The sequence below is a fragment of the Panthera tigris genome, chromosome C1, assembly GCF_018350195.1.
Source record: "Panthera tigris isolate Pti1 chromosome C1, P.tigris_Pti1_mat1.1, whole genome shotgun sequence".
Lineage (NCBI taxonomy): Eukaryota > Metazoa > Chordata > Mammalia > Carnivora > Felidae > Panthera > Panthera tigris.
This window is the reverse complement of record NC_056667.1, coordinates 214,554,425-214,571,163: the sequence shown is the minus strand read 5'-3', so window position 1 is coordinate 214,571,163 and position 16,739 is coordinate 214,554,425. Positions and strand designations below refer to the sequence as shown.

Below are 16,739 nucleotides of genomic sequence, written 5' to 3'. Positions count from 1 at the left end.
TTCAGGGTGCAGGTGCACTCCTCCCACTGATGGGGCCCCGGAATGCCTAACTCATAATATGAAATTCTGGGTCAAAATTTACAGCGTTCTCGGAGGGAAAATTTGCACTTTCTGATGAAGCCGTTAGAGCTTCCTCCACAGTACCCAGATATCTGAGTTCTTTGGCAGGTATCCCTGGGGCCAGGCTCGGCGGCGGAAGCTGGGGCTACCTGGCCGCACCCTCAAAGGTCTGGGGGCTGCAGGCAGGGAGAGGAGCCGGCCTCGCAAAGTAGGGAGAAGCAGGCTGCGGTGGAGACCCAGGACTCCCAGAGTCAGGTTGGGTCTGGGAAGGCCCCCCAAAGGAGGTGGGGAGACGGAAGGGTGGAGTGCAGGCAGCCGCCAGGAGCAGAAGGGACCTGCTGTGCCCCAGGAAGAGACGATACTGTATCCGGGCAAGGCAATGAGTTCTCAGATGCTGGTGAAATTTCCCCTGTAATTAATGCTGTCGCCTGATGTCGTGTGACAATTTACAGCCGTGTCCGCTGTTTTCACCCTCCAGGCCCCCTCCCCATGCTGGCTTATGTGCACACGGTTTTCCCCATCACTGCAAACATAGCCGACCAGTTGAAGTTCTTGTCATTGATCCCGTCTTTCAGGTTGCTCTCAGTTGGTTTAATTACAAATTTAAGGACGGTGTCAGTTCCTCGGTGGCTATAATTGATTTTGGCCCTGCCGCCTCATTGGTGGCTCCTGCGTTCTAACCACACGATAAATCTTGCTGCATCCAAACTTCACCCACACACCTTCTGTGGCCTTGACCTTGGTGATGTAGTATAGCGACCGAGGGAGAGAACCCCCCACCTGGGCTTGAATCTTGGCTTTGCCACATCCCGGTGGAGTGACTGTGGGTGAATCATTCCATCTCCCTGGGATTCATTTCCCCATCTGTGAAATGAGGACGGCACTATCTACCGTACAGGGTTGCTGTGATTGACGAGAATTAGTAGGTCAGTGCTTAGAAATACGCCCAGCATCTTGGAAAAATAGATTGGTACTTAATTACGTGTTCTTATTTACCATTCCATCTATTATACCAACCTCATAATGAAGGATGCACTGCGGGTTAAAGCCCTTTGTCTGCTTGCCTGTTGGACCTTTGATTTTTTAAACAGTAAATATTTTTTTTAATATTTATTTTTGAGAGACAGAGGGTGAACAGGGGAGAGGCGGAGAGGGAGACACAGAATCCGAAGCAGGCTCCAGGCTCTGAGCTGTCAGCACAGAGCCCGACGTGGGGCTCGAACCCACAAATCGTGAGCTCATGACCTGAGCTGAAGTCAGATGCTTAACCGACTGAGCCACCCAGGCGCCCCAGAACTTTAATTGTTTTTATTCAATTTTCATGACCTCTTTATGGAGTTTAGATATTTTCTGGGAATATTCTTATCTCAGCCTGCCCTCATTTATATAATTTAAGCATTTTTTTTATTACCAAACTTTTGGAATGTCTGTTTTGTGATTTTAAAAATTACATCCGAGTTCATAAGTTAATCCTGCATTCAAAATCGAATATTACGTTACCCTTTTTAAGGCATGGTTTGATTTATTATTATAATTTATAATTTGATTCCAATATATAGTGTTTTATTTTCCAAATCAGTTACTATTAACTTTATTTCATTTTTGATACATAAGTATTAATCAGGAGAACACTTAAATATGTTGGAGGGAATGGAGTTTCTCTGGTTTAAATACAAATGGCTAATATTAGATATTATATTGGGGTCATAAACGTGGACTGCAAGATTTCCACTTCAAAATGTATTGAGAATTTCTTTATGACCTTGGGAAAAATGTAATCACTTCCCGTAAATATTATTTTGCATCTTGAAAACAACTAATACTGTTATGCTGCTTTACAGGTTACGAAACCCTTCAGTATCTCTCGGGATCCCCCGGCAACCCTCCGAGGTGGTCGCTATTGTCTCAGTTTGGACAACGGTGAGTTACCGTCTCGTCTGATAGTTGCACTTCTGTCTACTCCCTTGAACATCTAATAAATTTCCCTTTGCATATTTGGTTGCCACGCTGTTCAGCACATGCAATAAAAGGGAAATTTATTGAGCAACTCCCGAGGCACATTATCGCATGAGTGCTTTCATGTATAGTCCATCCATTCCACGGCTACCCCCCTGGGGTTGCTGGTGGTACTTCTGCCATTAAGTACAAAGAAAATGGTGCAAAGAGAGACTGGAGCCCCCGTACTCCCCTGCGCTCATTAAAAATGGCGAGCTTTTCCACAATGCACTTTCTTAATAGATCTCCACTTTATGTCAATATTAGATGTCTGCCTTCTCTTTGCTTTCCCGCTGTCTCCCTCTCATCACCTCTCGTCATCTTCTCGTGGGTCTGTCAGCTGTTTGTTTTTTGGCTCTTAATCTAATCTTACCAGAACCTCTTCTTTTTAATATGGGGAGCCAGGTCCATTGCTATACACGTTCTTATTTTCCTACACAAACGTGCCCTAGAATGGAGCAGAATGCAGATTTCCAGGGTCTGGGGGATGGGGGTGGGGGTGGGGAAAACGCTGGTCAAAGGGTATAAACTTCCAGTTAGAAGGTGAGTAAGTTCTGGGCTCACAGGTGCGGTGTGCTGGCTGCAGTTCACGATCCCGGATGTGTACTTGAAGTTGCTACGAGACTGGATCTTCAGTGTTCTCATGACCAACCCCCCCCCCAACAAAAATAGTAGTTATGTGAGATGATGTAGGTGTTCACAAAGCTTCTGTGGCAATCATTTTCCAATTCGTGTATCAAATCATCATGTTACGCACCGCATGCTTATACAATGCCGTATGTCTGTCAACTGTATCTTAACAAAGCGGGGGGAAAATAAAAATACACACGTAAAATAAAACATACACTGCAGCATTCTGTCGACCCTCTGACAAAACCTCATTGTAGAGTTATTGGAAAATACTATAAATCAGCAATGATCCCTCTGGCCATATAGAATCATTCTAACATTTTTGTGTTAATCATACATATGTATATAATTATAAATATGTATTAAGCATAAATATACAAATACACATAATTGATAGGCTGAATATACTTGTATGCCTTTTTTTCTCACTTAGCATTGCCCTCATGAGCAATTTCACGTGCCCCTGGAAACAGATTTTGATGACCGCATAAAGGGATGAGTTATCATTTCTCAATCATTTCCACCCTTTGACTTATTTATGTTTCCCATTTCTGCTTTTATAGATAAAGCCGAAATAAACAACCTTGAGTTTGAAGCCTTTAGTGCATGTCTGATGGGAGTCCCCTTGACAGATTCCCGGAAGCGGAATTAGACAAAGATTGGGAATATTCTCAAGGTGCCGCCGGCATATTACCTAATCACTTTTCGTAAAAAAATGCACCAGTTTACGATCCCCATTCTCTCTGCGTGAGGAAGCCCCCTTCCCCCATGGCCCCTCCCCAGCTCCTACACACAGGGTCTGGGTATGTCCTAATAGTTTGCTGCCATCGGCAAAATGGCACCAAGTTCCAAACCAGGGAGCCCCAAGGTCCAGGATCAACTCTGGCTCTGCCGAGTAAAAGCCGCTGGTCACGTAACCACTCAGAGCCTCAGAGCTTTATTGTCACGATGGGCACAGCTGACCACACGCATACATATACACACACACACACACACACACACACACACACACACAGTTGTTTCCTTCCCCGGTGAAGGGCAGGTGGAGGGAAGGTTTAAGATACGTCTGGTGATAGCTTCTCAGCCTCCACAGCAGGTCTGGTTCACTCTGAAGACGGTGCTCCTCACTGGGTCCCACAGACACCGGGAGAACATGAGCAGACTTTGGGGGGGGGGTCCTTGAAGATCACAAAATCTCGAAAACTGCCTTTGTAAAATACGGTCGTGTTAGAGGATAAAAATACTGATTCTCTCCCAACAAGGTTGAGTGACGGCGAGGCTATTATGCATATAAAGCAGGACGCGCAGGAACAGCAGGAACAACAGGAACATCCTAAGAACAGGGGCCCCAGCTGCTGAGCCTCGCTGCGCTCCAGCTTCCGCCGCCACCTCTTCTTTCCACGACGATCCGGTGCGCGACACCCACTAGACCCGCAGAAACCGAGGCCCAGCGTGAGGGGCACCCCCCGGTCCCGCAGCTCCAGAAGGATAAGGGGGCCGAGCTGCCTGCCTCTAGAGACAGCTTTGCCCTCCCCGCCCCCGCATGATGTCCAGACCCCATCTTCCACTAAGTGGGGATGAAGAGAAGGTTCCAGCCCCAACTTCGCTTTCGCCGTAAGCGGCCCCGCGTTGCTCAGAGTGTGGTGGGCGTGAGATCTCTGCAGATCCAGGGTCGGGGCCGTGGGGCAGCTCTGGCTACTGAGCAGAAAAGCGTGCGGGGACAGGCAATGGGGCGTCCCCCAGAACCGGGCTGGGAAACGGGGCGCAGAGACGCCCGACGGCTCGGAGACCACAGCCCCCGCCGCTGCTGAGGACCCCACACGGCGGATGGCCACGGCCAACCTGGGCCCGCGACGCAGCCGGGCCCACCCCCCACATCAAGGGTCCGCACCCCTGCTTCCTGCCTCACCAACTCCCAACTTCCGAGTCCACGGATGGGCCGTAGGCCCCATTGGCGGAGCCCGGTCACATGATCACACCCTACTGCGAGGAATGCTGGGAAAGAGAGGATGCGAGGAGCGCTGGGAATGAGAAGAACAGGCATTTCCGGTGAAGCACAGGCACTTCCGGTTCTGCTTGGGCCCAAGATGCACTGAGCGCTCCGTTCCTGAAATGCGGGTGCAGGTGTTGGATTCTGGGACGCCACAAAGGAATGGCCAGTCGAAATTGAAGTCCGCTTGATGAGCGTCTTTAAAACCTATCACCCAGCGTGATCCGAAATGTTCAGGGGGACATAAAGTCTTTAACTTTCGAACGATCCAGCAGAGAGAGAGAGAGAGACTGAGAAGAAGAGACAGAGGGGAGGAGGGTTGAGAAAGCAGGCGCTGCGCATTCTTTGCAAGCGTGAATTCGGTCCCGCCGAGGGCTTGCAGTCGGCCACGGTGGGGGATGGACGCCACAGAGGTTGGCAAACCTTTTCCCCCAGGCAGCTGGTCTGTTAAGCTTTTTCCAGCGCTCCACTAGGAAGGTCTTTCCCGTCTGCCTTTCCGGGCTTCGTGCAATCACCAGGTCAAGTTCACCTATGTCCGGCTCTGCTGAGTCCTTTCCTCTCCCTTGGCTCAGTTTGGCCCTGCCTTCAGGTCCAGAATGACTTCCTTCTCCGCCCTTCAAGATAATAGATCGGTGAGTACTTAATGTGTCATAGAACTGCCCAGATGCAATTTCTTTTTTCTTTTTTCTTCAGTTTACTTATTTATTTTTGAGAGAGACAGAGAGAGCACCCAAGCCGCGGAGGGGCAGAGAGAGAGAGAGAGAGGGAGACACAGAATCCCAAGCGGGCTCCAGGCTCTGAGCTGTCGGCACAGAGCCCGACGCGGGGCTTGAGCCCACGAACCGTGAGATCATGACCTGAGCCGAAGGCCAACAAACGCTTAACCGGCTGAGCCCCCCAGGCGCCCCTACCCAGATCCGTTTTTAAAACAGGCTCCGTTTTCCAGGTAACTGCCAAGTTGTTCAAGTGCCGCAACTACCTTTTTAGACACAGTGTGCATCATTAAACGGTTACAAATGACAATGGGGACAAAACTAGTGTTCTAGGAAGCTGGTGTTTGGGGAAATGGTTTACAGCGAGGGAGATTTGTAGTTTTCCCGTCCTCAGAGCCCAGACGGCAGATCTGTTAAGTGAGGGAGGCGGGAGGCGGGAGGCGGGAGGGGTGGGGTGGGGGGGGGTCGGAGGTGGGGGGGGGATAACACACAGATCTTCGGGATCAAGGGCCACTTCGCTGCTCATTAGTGCTGGTTGTGGTCTTCTAGCCCGAACTGCTTCCCATTCAGAGCAGAAAGAAAGGAGACCAGGCCAGTTCCAAATGGGACCGTCCGAGGAGTTCTTGGATGGGGCTCCTGCGCCCGCCCCAGCCCCCTGCAAAATGCTCCTTTTTTTCTCTGTAGCCTTCATTGTCCCCTGGAAGCTGATTGCACAACTGGGAATATTTTCCTAAATAGGTCTTGGGACATTTTGTCAAATAGCCTCTAGCTGGGTTTTCGACAGACACTGGCTGTTTCTTTGGGAAATGTGAGTGCCCAAATGTCTTTGAGAGAGTCGTCGCCATCTCTGTAAAAGCTGGGACCCAATGGAAGGATGGGAATGGCCACCTCGTCTGCTGTATGAACCACGAAGTCTGCGTTTTACGGCAGCGGCAGGATTTCCCCTCCATTCCTATTGAACACATAATTGCGGTACAATTAAAATGTAATTATACTGTCAAACAATAATTCCCCAGTTACTCTAGCGTAGTGGCTTACGAAACTGTAAATGTATTTTTAAAAGAATTGTGAAAGTTTTTTTTTTCACACGGTGTTGCTAAATCCTGTAGTAATCGGTGACTTTCTGGGCATCCCTCCAAGAGCTTCTGAACTGTCACATTTTTAAGGTCAACTGTACAAATATTAGCTTATCATCTACTCAGGGCTTCCGAAAACATAATATTAGTTATCTGGAGTGATCTAATTATTGCTTTGTTTGGAAAATAGAAAATAAATTATTTGTGTTTCTGAGACGTGGCACATTCCGAGAGCTCCTAAAACCTTGTCATAATTCCTTAAGGATGAAGAATTACCAACTCTCCCTTGAGGCTCTGAAGAAAGGAAAATTGGAAGGAAGGAAGGAAGGAAGGAAGGAAGGAAGGAAGGAAGGAAAGAAGAAAGGAAAAGGAAAAGAAAGAAAAGGAAGGAGGAAGGAAGGGAAAGGAAAGAAAAGGAAGGAAGAAGGAAGGAAGGGAGGGAGGAGGAAAGAAGGAAAAAAGGGAGGAAGGAAGAAGGAAAGGAAAGGGAAGGAAGGAAGGAAGGATGGATCGGAGGAAGGAAGGAAAGAAGGAAGGGAGGGAGAAAGGAAGGAAAAGGAAAGGAAAGAAAAGAAAAGGAAAGAGGAAGGAAGGAAGAAGAAAGGAAAGGAAAGGAGAAGGAAGAAGGGGAGGGAGGGAGAAGAAAGAAAGGTAAAGGAAAGGAAAGGAAGGAAAGGAAGGGAGGAAGAAGGAAGGAAGGGAGGGAGGGAGGAAGGAGGAAGGAACGAAGGGAGGGAGGAAGGAGGAAGGAAGGAAAGGAAAGGAAAAAGGAAGGAAGGAAGAAGGAAGGGAAAGGAAAGAAGGGAGGGAGGGAGGAAGGAAGAAGGAAGGAAGAACAAAGAGAAAGGAAAGGAAAGGAGGAAGGAAGGAAGAAGGAAGGAAGGATAGGAGGAAGGAAGGGTAGGAGGAAGGAAGGAGGAAGGAAAGAAGGGAGGAAGGAAGGAAGAAGGGATGGAGGAAAGAAGGAAGGGAGGGAGGAAGGAAGGAAGAAGGAAGGAAGGATAGGAGGAAGGAAGGAAGGGTAGGAGGAAGGAAGAAGGGATGGAGGAAAGAAGGAAGGGAGGGAGGAAGGAAGGAAGAAGGAAGGAAGGAAGGACAAAGGGAGGAGGGAAAGAGAGAGGGGGGGAGACACGGAGGAAGAGAGTGGGGAAGGGAAGAGGCAGGAAAGGAAGGAAGGATGGAAAGAAAGGAAGGACAGAAGGAGGGAGAGACATTGGCTTTGCTCCCCAGGCTCCAGGGAGAGGCTAGCACCTCCTTGGGTGTGCGAAGAGCCTGGTGGGCAGTGCAGGCCTCCTCCTTCCGCCCCCCTTCTGTCTTCTTGCCCCCCCTCCCCTCCAGTCTTCCATCGCCTCCCCCCCCACCCACCCCCCCGCCCGGCTTCCTTTGCGTCTCTCCTTTCCTCCCATCTTTGGCTCCCATTAATGCTGACAGAGAGGGCGGATGCTGGGCTGAACCGGCAGCAGTCTCATCAGCCTCAAGAGTGCCTGGTGATGCCTCTGAGCACAGAATGCCATTCCTATTTACTTTTCCCGGACCCGCATCAATACCTCCTGAAAAGCTGGCGTCCTGAGAAAGATGATCTCCGTCATGGAAGGTAGGGGTTCTCTGTGCCACGCAGTCTGCCTCTGCTGGCCCTCCTAGAGGAGAGGCCTTGCTCCTCTCCCCTCTGCGACCCTGACCCTGAGCGTGGATGGCAAGAAGGACCACAGGAGGGAGGGATTGTACTTCCGCGGTCTGGTCTCACTGTTGTTTTATTTAAAAGAAAAATTTTTTAATGTTTTTATTTATTTTTGAGACACAGAGAGACAGAGCATGAACAGGGGAGGGGCAGAGAGAGAGGGAGACACAGAATCCGAAGCTGGCTCCAGGCTCCGAGCTGTCGGCACAGAGCCCGACGCGGGGCTCGAACTCACGGACTGTGGTCTCACTGTTGTTTTCAAACGAGGTACACATTCGCAGAAAATTACATAGCAATCCTACGGACTTAGATAAGAAAGATTTACGTTCTCGTGTTCTTGGTGGTGCCTTCGGCACGAGTGAAAACCAAACGAACAGAAAGTCAGGCAAACAACAGAAAAAAAAAAAAAAGAAAAAAAAACCCAACCTGCAGGCTTCCGGGTTCTCCAGATCCAGAGATTTCAGCTTAGGTCATGAGCTCATGGGGTTGTGAGTTTGAGCCCCACATGGGGCTCTACAGTGACAGTGCAGAGGCTGCTTGGGATTCTCTCTCTCTCTCTCTCTCTCCCCCTCCCCCTTTCTCTCCCTCTCTCCCTCGCTCTGTCTCTGCCCCTCTCTCAAAATAAATCAATAAACATTAAAAAAAAATAATACCTTAAAAGGGTATTTGTTAGAAAATTAAAAAAAAGAAAACGTCCTCATGGACCGTCTTGAGGTTTGAGCATGCAAATCGTGTGGGACCAACAGACTGTCTTGGCTTATAAGATTCTTAAATTAGAAGCAACAGAAAAACAGTGGAGGTGGGTCAGGGGCGAAATGTGAGATTCTTAAGTTGCAAACAGCGGAGGTAAAATTTGGACACGTTGAGTCAAAGTGGGCCACACGATACGGCTTCTGGAGCGTCCCCTGCAGCCAGGAGCAGAGAGAGGCCGTGTAGGACTCGGAGGCTGTAGGACTGTCTCCACCGCTGTTCCCTGTCCCCTCTCGGGCCCTGCCTTTCTCTCTGCGGACAGCTGTCCTTTGCCTCTGTGGCCCACGCGATGGGGGGGCCGGCTCCGCTCGCAGCTCTCACGAGGCTGACCTCGCTCATACGCTACCTGACTGACGAAAACGGGTTCCCCTTTAAATTCCCGGGGTGGAAATCTGGCCCAGCCTAGGTCAAGTGTCCCCCGCGGACCCCCCCCCGCACCCCTCCCCAGAGATGGGCCGGAGGGTGGAGTCAGCTAGAACAGAGAGGGTGTGTGCGCCCTGCTGGATCTGCAGCTCAGGGCTGCTTTGCAGGGAAGGAGGAATCCTTGTGACCTGAGAGTCTGACACAGCATCGCACGGCCAGCGTCTCGACGGAGGGTGGTAGTGTCGAGGCGGCCCAGCCGAATCGCCCCCTTCCCGCCGTGTGCCCCCCTCCCCCGCCACGACTCTTTCTCTCCTAGTTTCGTCGTGTGTCCGTAAGATCGCAGCTGTCCTATTTGTTTCGGAGAGACTCACGGGGATTACACGTGTAGAACTCTAGAACAAGCAGGTGGTGGTTTTGTTTTACTCATCTGCAGGTGTTGGTGTCTTTCTCTAAGGAGGAAAGTGACGGTCACGTGTCGCTGAGGTGTGCTGGGGCTTGAGGAGAGCGTGGGGCCGGGCCTCCACATAAACATAACATTTTTAACATTTATAAACATAAAAAAAAATGTTTCTTTATCGGCCGAGTTTGAAAGAAAGAGAGAGCGAGCGGGGTGGGGCGAAGAGAGAGGAGAGAGAGAGAATCCCAAGCAGGCTCTGTGCTGAGTGTGAACTCGGGGCTCGATCCCGTGAACGGTGAGATTATGACCTGAACCCACATCGAGAGTTGGATGCTCAACCGACTGAGCCACCGAGGTGCCCCGGGGGGGCCATCCTATTAAATGTGGCCGGGAACCCATGGAATCTGTTGGTGAGCACCCAGGGCCAGAAATGAACCTCTAGTCACAATGCTAGAGAGAAGTCACAGTTTTCACTGAAAGAATGCTGACACTGAGTGGTAACACTGAGACAACCAGATTGGACTTCTCATAGAAAACTGAGCTCCATAGAGACCAGAGTATAACGACTCTTTACATTCTGGTTTTAAAAAAAAACAAAACAACAACTCTACATCATATAAAAAAAAAAGATGTTATAAATGTTCATGATCTTTTTTTAAAGATACAATAATCATATTTATAATCTCAGCCAAGTACTGTGCTACGAGTTTTTCATGTGCTATTCTGAATTTAATTCTCCAAACAACCCAAGACATAATGAATGCCGTCTTGATTCTGCGGTCAAGGAAACCGACGCTCCACGAGTCCCAGATCTCAGGATAAGCAGGTGAAAACTCACACTCGGGGCTCACTGTGGGATCTAATGCAACAGCTGTAAGGTGCACAGGCAGGAGTCATGCAGCCCAGCGTGGGCCAGTGTGTGCTTTTAAGAACGTTTTCTTAAAATGAACCTTACATGGAATAGACAACACGGGGCTGAAGTCTTTAATGTATATTTTTGAGAAAGAGAGAGACAGAATGCGAACAGGGGAGGGGCACGGAGGGAGACACAGAATCCCAAGCAGGCTCCAGGCTCCGAACTGTCAGCACAGAGCCCGGTGCGGGGCTCGAACTCATGAACCATGAGATCATGACCTGAGCGAAAGTCAGACGCTCAAGCGACCGAGCCACTTAGGCGCCCCAAGGGCCGAAAAGGAAACATTTGCTCTCTAAAATGGGAGCTGAAAACATCCCTGACTGACTGAGTTTGCAGGAAGGGAACGAAGAGGACAGCAGAGGCCAGCAGGAGTTTCTGGAAGGATGGTTTTGCCAGTGCCAGGAACTGGACATTCGCTCAGAGGTGGGACACCAAGGGTCCTTTCCAGAAGGCTCCAAATGGAGAGGAAGCTCCACTGAGACCCATCGGCCCAGAGACAAGAAACCCCTGGGCTGCGAAGTTCAGGGTCTGTCTTTTCCAGGGGTGACTGAAGGGTTGGCTGGTCCCAGGAGGCCACTGTCCACCTGAGTCCCTGAGGACAGGGGCTGCTTAATTAGGTTGGCCAATGAGTTCGTTAAGTCTGGGGGCCACAGACTTGAAGGTGTGTCCCTGGAGGGATCTCCAGTTGAGCAAGGACAAAGCATCCTTGACTATGAACACACGGTAAAACCCAGGGGACAGCCTCAAAGGCAGGAGAGCCCAGCGCAGGCCAGTGGGGCTGCTGAGACCCCCCTCTTTGCTGCTCTGTGTCCTTGCACCTGCCCTCACCTGCCTTGGTTTCCTCCCTCCGCTGTCTGCCCCCACCCCGACCATTTTTACCCGTCCAGTCCTTTCTGATCCTTCGCCTCTCAGGCTGCGTCCTCCAGGAAGCCCGCACAGCCCCTCGGAGCGGGCGTCCGAGTACCAGCAGGCGCCCTGCTTCACGCTCATCACCTCACACTGGCGTCTACTTACGGGATGCTCTGACCTTAGAGCGGAAGTTCTTCAAAGAATTCTGTCCTGTTTCTTGTCGCATCTCCAGCGACCAGCGCGGTACCTGGTGCAAAGTAACTGTTCAAGAAACGCGGTGTCCAAAGCCTCAGTGGCAGGAAGAGAAGCGTCCCTCGGAGCAGCCGTAGTGACACGCGTGGAAGGAAGCCTTTGGGACAAGCACGCACTCTTGAAGCTAGACTGTGGTTCCGGTTCGCGTCATGCTAGAGTAACACCTGCCCCCCCACCCCGCCACCCCAGGAGTTCAGGAGGGGCTGTCCGCCTGTGCACATGGCGCCACCAGGCGGCAAGGACAGGAACACGGTTTCAGATTCTTCCAGCTGGCCTGACTTAAAATTATGTGAGTCACGATGTTTTGACTTTAAGGCACAGAATTATTTCAAGTCTTTTGCACATCGTTAAAATATATTTGTTTAAAAATATGCTATTTTCAGGGGGCGCCTGGGTGGCTCAGTCGGTTAAGTGTGGGATTCTTGATTTCCGCTCAGGTCATGATCTCCCCGTTCATGAGATCGAGCCCTGTGTCAGGCTCTGTGCTTGCTGAGTGGAGACTGCTTAGGATTTGCTCTCCGTCCCTCTCTCTCTCTCTCTCTGCCTCTCCCCTGCTTACTCTCTCTCTTTCAAAAGAAATAAACAAACGTTAGAAAGATAAAAATATTATGCTATTTAAAATTTGCCTGAAGCAGGCTTCATGCCCAGCATGCACCCCCATGCAGGGCTTGAACTTACGGCTCTGAGACCAAAATCTGAGCTGAGATCAAGAGCCGGGGGTTCAACCCACTGAGCCACCTAGACATCCCTCAGATTTGCATGATTTAAATTCACAAACGTAGTGTTCTATTGGAGTGTAAGCAAAAGGCAAAGGCGGCCCGAGAATCCCTGAACCCAGCGCTGGAGCGCAGGTCCCCTGGGGTCCCCGCCCTGTACCTGCACCTGCCCAGGGGCTTTCATAACCAGGTGGGGCCGCTCGCCCCCGAGGCGCAGATGTCCACTCCCTGAAGAGCAGTGGTGGTTCCGAAAGGGACAGACGCTGGCTCGGTGTGACCACCGCCGAGAAGCAGGGCGCCTCGCGAGTAGCAGCTTTCCCGTGGCGCCTCCCCCAAGCAGTTCGGTCGGCTGGCGTGGATGGATGGCTTATAGCACGATTCGTCCATCCACTCAGCCTCAGCCCTCTGGGGGATATTTGCAGGGACGACTCTGGGATGACGATCAGAGCGCTTCGGGGCTTGTGGCGAATACCCAACGGGAGGCAGACCCGCTCCGGGACTATCTCGATCCCCAGCACTGGTCTCTGGGGTCTGAACCCAAGACAAACCGAAGCGTCATCATATTTTCCCCTTGCTTAGAACACAGAGGTTCTTGGAAACTGCAACTCCGTGAATTTCAGGGGATAGGACTTTACACCAGCTTGTTCCTAGATTAGGACTTTAGGGGAAAGAGAGCATTTTCGGGGCTGTTGGTGCTCTCTGGGCCTGGGTGTTTCCGGGTCAAATAAGTGGAAGCTGGTTGCACAGCCTGGAGCCCTGTAGCAGCCGTGCCTGCGGGAGCGAAGTTGTGCCATGAGCCTTCAGGGGACTGAGGACAACACAACACGGGTGGGACTTGAGAGCCCCATCCAGATTTAGAGTCGGTTCTCACGCGCTGAACCTCTCTGAGTCCCATTCCTGCCATCTGTAGAATGGGCAGAACAAACGATCTACTTTGTGGTATCTTTTCATAGGAGGAATGATGGATAAGAAGAACAGAGCTGGGTCATACGTAAAAGGATGGAATATAGAATGCTTTCAAATCTCGTCAAGACGACAGAAGATGCACGCATACCCCTCCACACGGCATTTAAAGATAGATGAGAAAAAGACAAATAACCCAATAGAAAAACGGGCGATGAATAGGGCAAGCAACTAACAGAAGAAATACAAACAGCCTTTCAGTTTGGAAGACGTTGTACAACGTGATGACTGTGATTAACGATGCTGTATCGTGTGTTTGCAAGTTGCTGAGAGAGTAGATCTTCGAGGTTCCGTTTCTGAGAAATATTTATTCAAGTAATCTCTACGCCCGACACGGGGCTCGAACTCACAACCCCGAGATCAGGAGTCGCACGCTCTTCCCACTGAGCCAGCCGGGCGCCCCTCAAAGGCTCTCCTTGTAAGGAAAAAGCCATCATAACTGTGCGAGGTGATGAATGTTAACTGATTGTATTGTGGTGATCCCTTTGTAACACATAACGTATATATCAAATCATCCTGTCGTACGCCTTAATAAACTCACACGGTGGCGTATGTCAACTATATTTCAATAAAACTGGAAAAGTCAATCAATAGACTTAGGAAAAGTGTAAAACCTACTAGCAACCAAAGAAATGCAGACGGAAGGGTTGAATTATTTGCTCTGCTGGGTTGAAGACACCGGGGGCTGGTAACATCTGGAGCGCTGAGGGCGCGGGCAGACAGGCATCGCTCCACACCAAATTGTGCGGACTGGAACAGGCTTTGCAAAGGGCAATTTCAGAGTATACATGAAAACCTTAAGTGTCTCATCCTTTGGTATCAGAGTTTCACTTAGAGGAATTTATTTAGGTTAAGGAGTGGTAGCCCAAGTGCATAAAAGTATATATATAAGGATATTTAAAATAAGGTTTTGCCAGAAAGATGTCAAGAGGGGAAAAAAGAAATCCCTTCTATTACCTCTCCAAGTTCCATGAAATATCAACCCCCAGATATGAATGCACGCAAACTCGGGACTGAGAAATGTCCTTAAATCTCACCCCTGTTGCGATAAGGTAAGCTTTATTTAGCAAAGCAAAATGTGAATTACAGCTTAACTTGCCGTCACGTTGAACATCCCACAAACTGTGGTCGAGTTTCTTTACAGTAAGTTTTGGGGGATGAAATAGCACACGTTTTGCCAGCAGTAGAAACTTGTGTCTGGGTACAAATTAGCCCCTGCTCATTTTGTTATGGTGACCCCATGATTCAAGAAATCATAAACTAATACCTCGGGAGAGCTAATGAGCTCCATGAAATGGCTGGACTGCATTCAAGGGAAAGATACTGGCCGAGTTTCTGAGAACTTGGGTAAAATTACTGAGCAAACGGATTTCTGTGCCCTCTGTGGTTTGGCCAAATTTGGTGGTTAGAGAGATTCCACAGGAGGCAGGAAAGCGGTTCCACAGCCCGCTCTATAAATGAGGAAGAGCTCATGTGACTCTCGAGTACTTATTTTCTACTCCATTGAAAGGCTGTGGGTTGTGTAAAGTCGTGAACATATTTGATGCACAAACAGCATAGGCTGAAATGTGTAAAGCGAAAATCGCTGGAATTGCTAAAAGACATGATCAAGACACGATAATAATGGGAGACGTGAATGCACCAGCTCAGAATTGGCCAGATGGAGACAAGAATTAATTAAGGAAGAAAGCAGATCGCACATTCCAATTAACATATTTATTTTAATAGGCACACATTGAGTTTTGTACCCTACACATAGACGCAAAGCTTCTTTTCCCCTCAAATAACCATGGAATGTTTACAAATTTGGTGATATGCAGGTTAAAGGAAAACTCAATGATATGTTCCAAGGTCAAAATTACGTAGGTCGTGCTATCTAACCAAAAGGTATTAGATCTGGAAACAGATTGCAAGTAAATAATGAAAAATGAAATTTAAGTATGGGACATTCTGAAAGAACTCTTTTCAAATAGTTTCGAGTCAAAGAGCAAATCAATTATTTGTCAAAGTAGATTTACAAATGAATTAGGAAGTAATAATGCCGATAAAATTCAAATCAAACCTGTGAGTTGCCGATTTAAATTCATAGTTCTACAGTGCTTTACCATCAGATAGGAAAGGTATGAAAGAATTAACAATCCAACTCAGGAAGTTACAGAAAAATAAGCCAAACAAAAGCAAAACAGGCATTGATCATGATAAAAGAACATGATAAGGTGGAAATAAAATGTGTAGAAATAGTCAGTAGAGCCAAGGTCGGGTTCTTTGAAAAGTTGAGCAAAATAGAAACTTTCAGGAAGTACGATCAAGGAGAAAAAAAGGAAAGAAATTAAAACCTACCACATTTGGATTTTTAAAAAGAGAATATACCCACAGAGATAAACGAAAACATTTTTAAGGTTTATTTATTTATTTTGAGGGGGGCAAGGGGGAGAGAGAGAGAGAGAGAGAGAGAGAGAGAGAGAGAATCCCAAGCAGGCTCCTCACTGTCGATGCAGAGCCCAAGGCAGGGTTCAAACTTACGAACCACAGGATCATGACCTGAGCCGAAATCAAGAGTCGGACACTTGACTGAGCCACCCAGGTGCCCCAGAAACTAAAACTTTTAAGGTGAATATCATGTTTTTTCCCCCATAAATGTAGTGTTCTTGATAGCAACAAATAAGGAAATGTTTATTTCCTTATTTGGAAATAGGATAAATCAAATGTAGCCCATCAGTTCCACACAATACTGTGCTGTCGTGAAAAAAAATGAGGGGTGCCTGCGTGGCTCAATTGGTTGAACATCCGACTTCGGCTTAGGTTGTGATCTCATGGTTTGTGGGTTCAAGCCCCGCGTCAGGCTCTGTGCTGACAGCTCCGAGCCTGGAGCCTGCTTCGGATTCTGTGTCTCCCTCTCTCTCTGCCTCTACCCCACTCGTGCTCTGTCTCTCTCTCAAAAATAATATTAAAAAAAAATCACCTGGGGGGAGAAATGACAGGATTTTATGTCCTAATCTAGAAAAACCATAAGTGTGTATAGAGAAAATCTGGGATTGTCACGAGCCCTGGGGACACCAGCCCACTACTGTGCTGTAAACTCCACGGCAACCGTTTGCCTTAATTTCCCCTGAGTATTCTACATCTGCGTCCCCGGCAACAGTGATGGAATTGTCGAATTAAATTAGAAGTTCCGGGGTGTCTGGGTGGCTCGGTCAGTTCAGCGTCTGACTCTTGATTTCGGCTCAGGTCATGATCTCACAGTTTGTGAGTTTGAGCCCCACGTCGGGCTCTGCGCTGACAGTGTGGAGCCTGCTTGGGATTCTCCCTCTCTGCCCCTCCCCTGCTCTCGAACATGTGCCCTCTCTTTCAAAATAAATAAATAAACTTAAAAAAATTAATTAGAAGTTTC

The 16,739-nt window shown here is 48.9% G+C and overlaps 1 non-coding gene across 1 annotated transcript; it reads right to left on the bottom strand.

The window, feature by feature from the left end:
- Positions 1 to 13,673: 13,673 nt before the first annotated feature.
- Positions 13,674 to 13,746, bottom strand: TRNAR-CCU. The gene has a single exon. It is a non-coding gene; the product is annotated as a tRNA-Arg (tRNA).
- Positions 13,747 to 16,739: the final 2,993 nt, after the last annotated feature.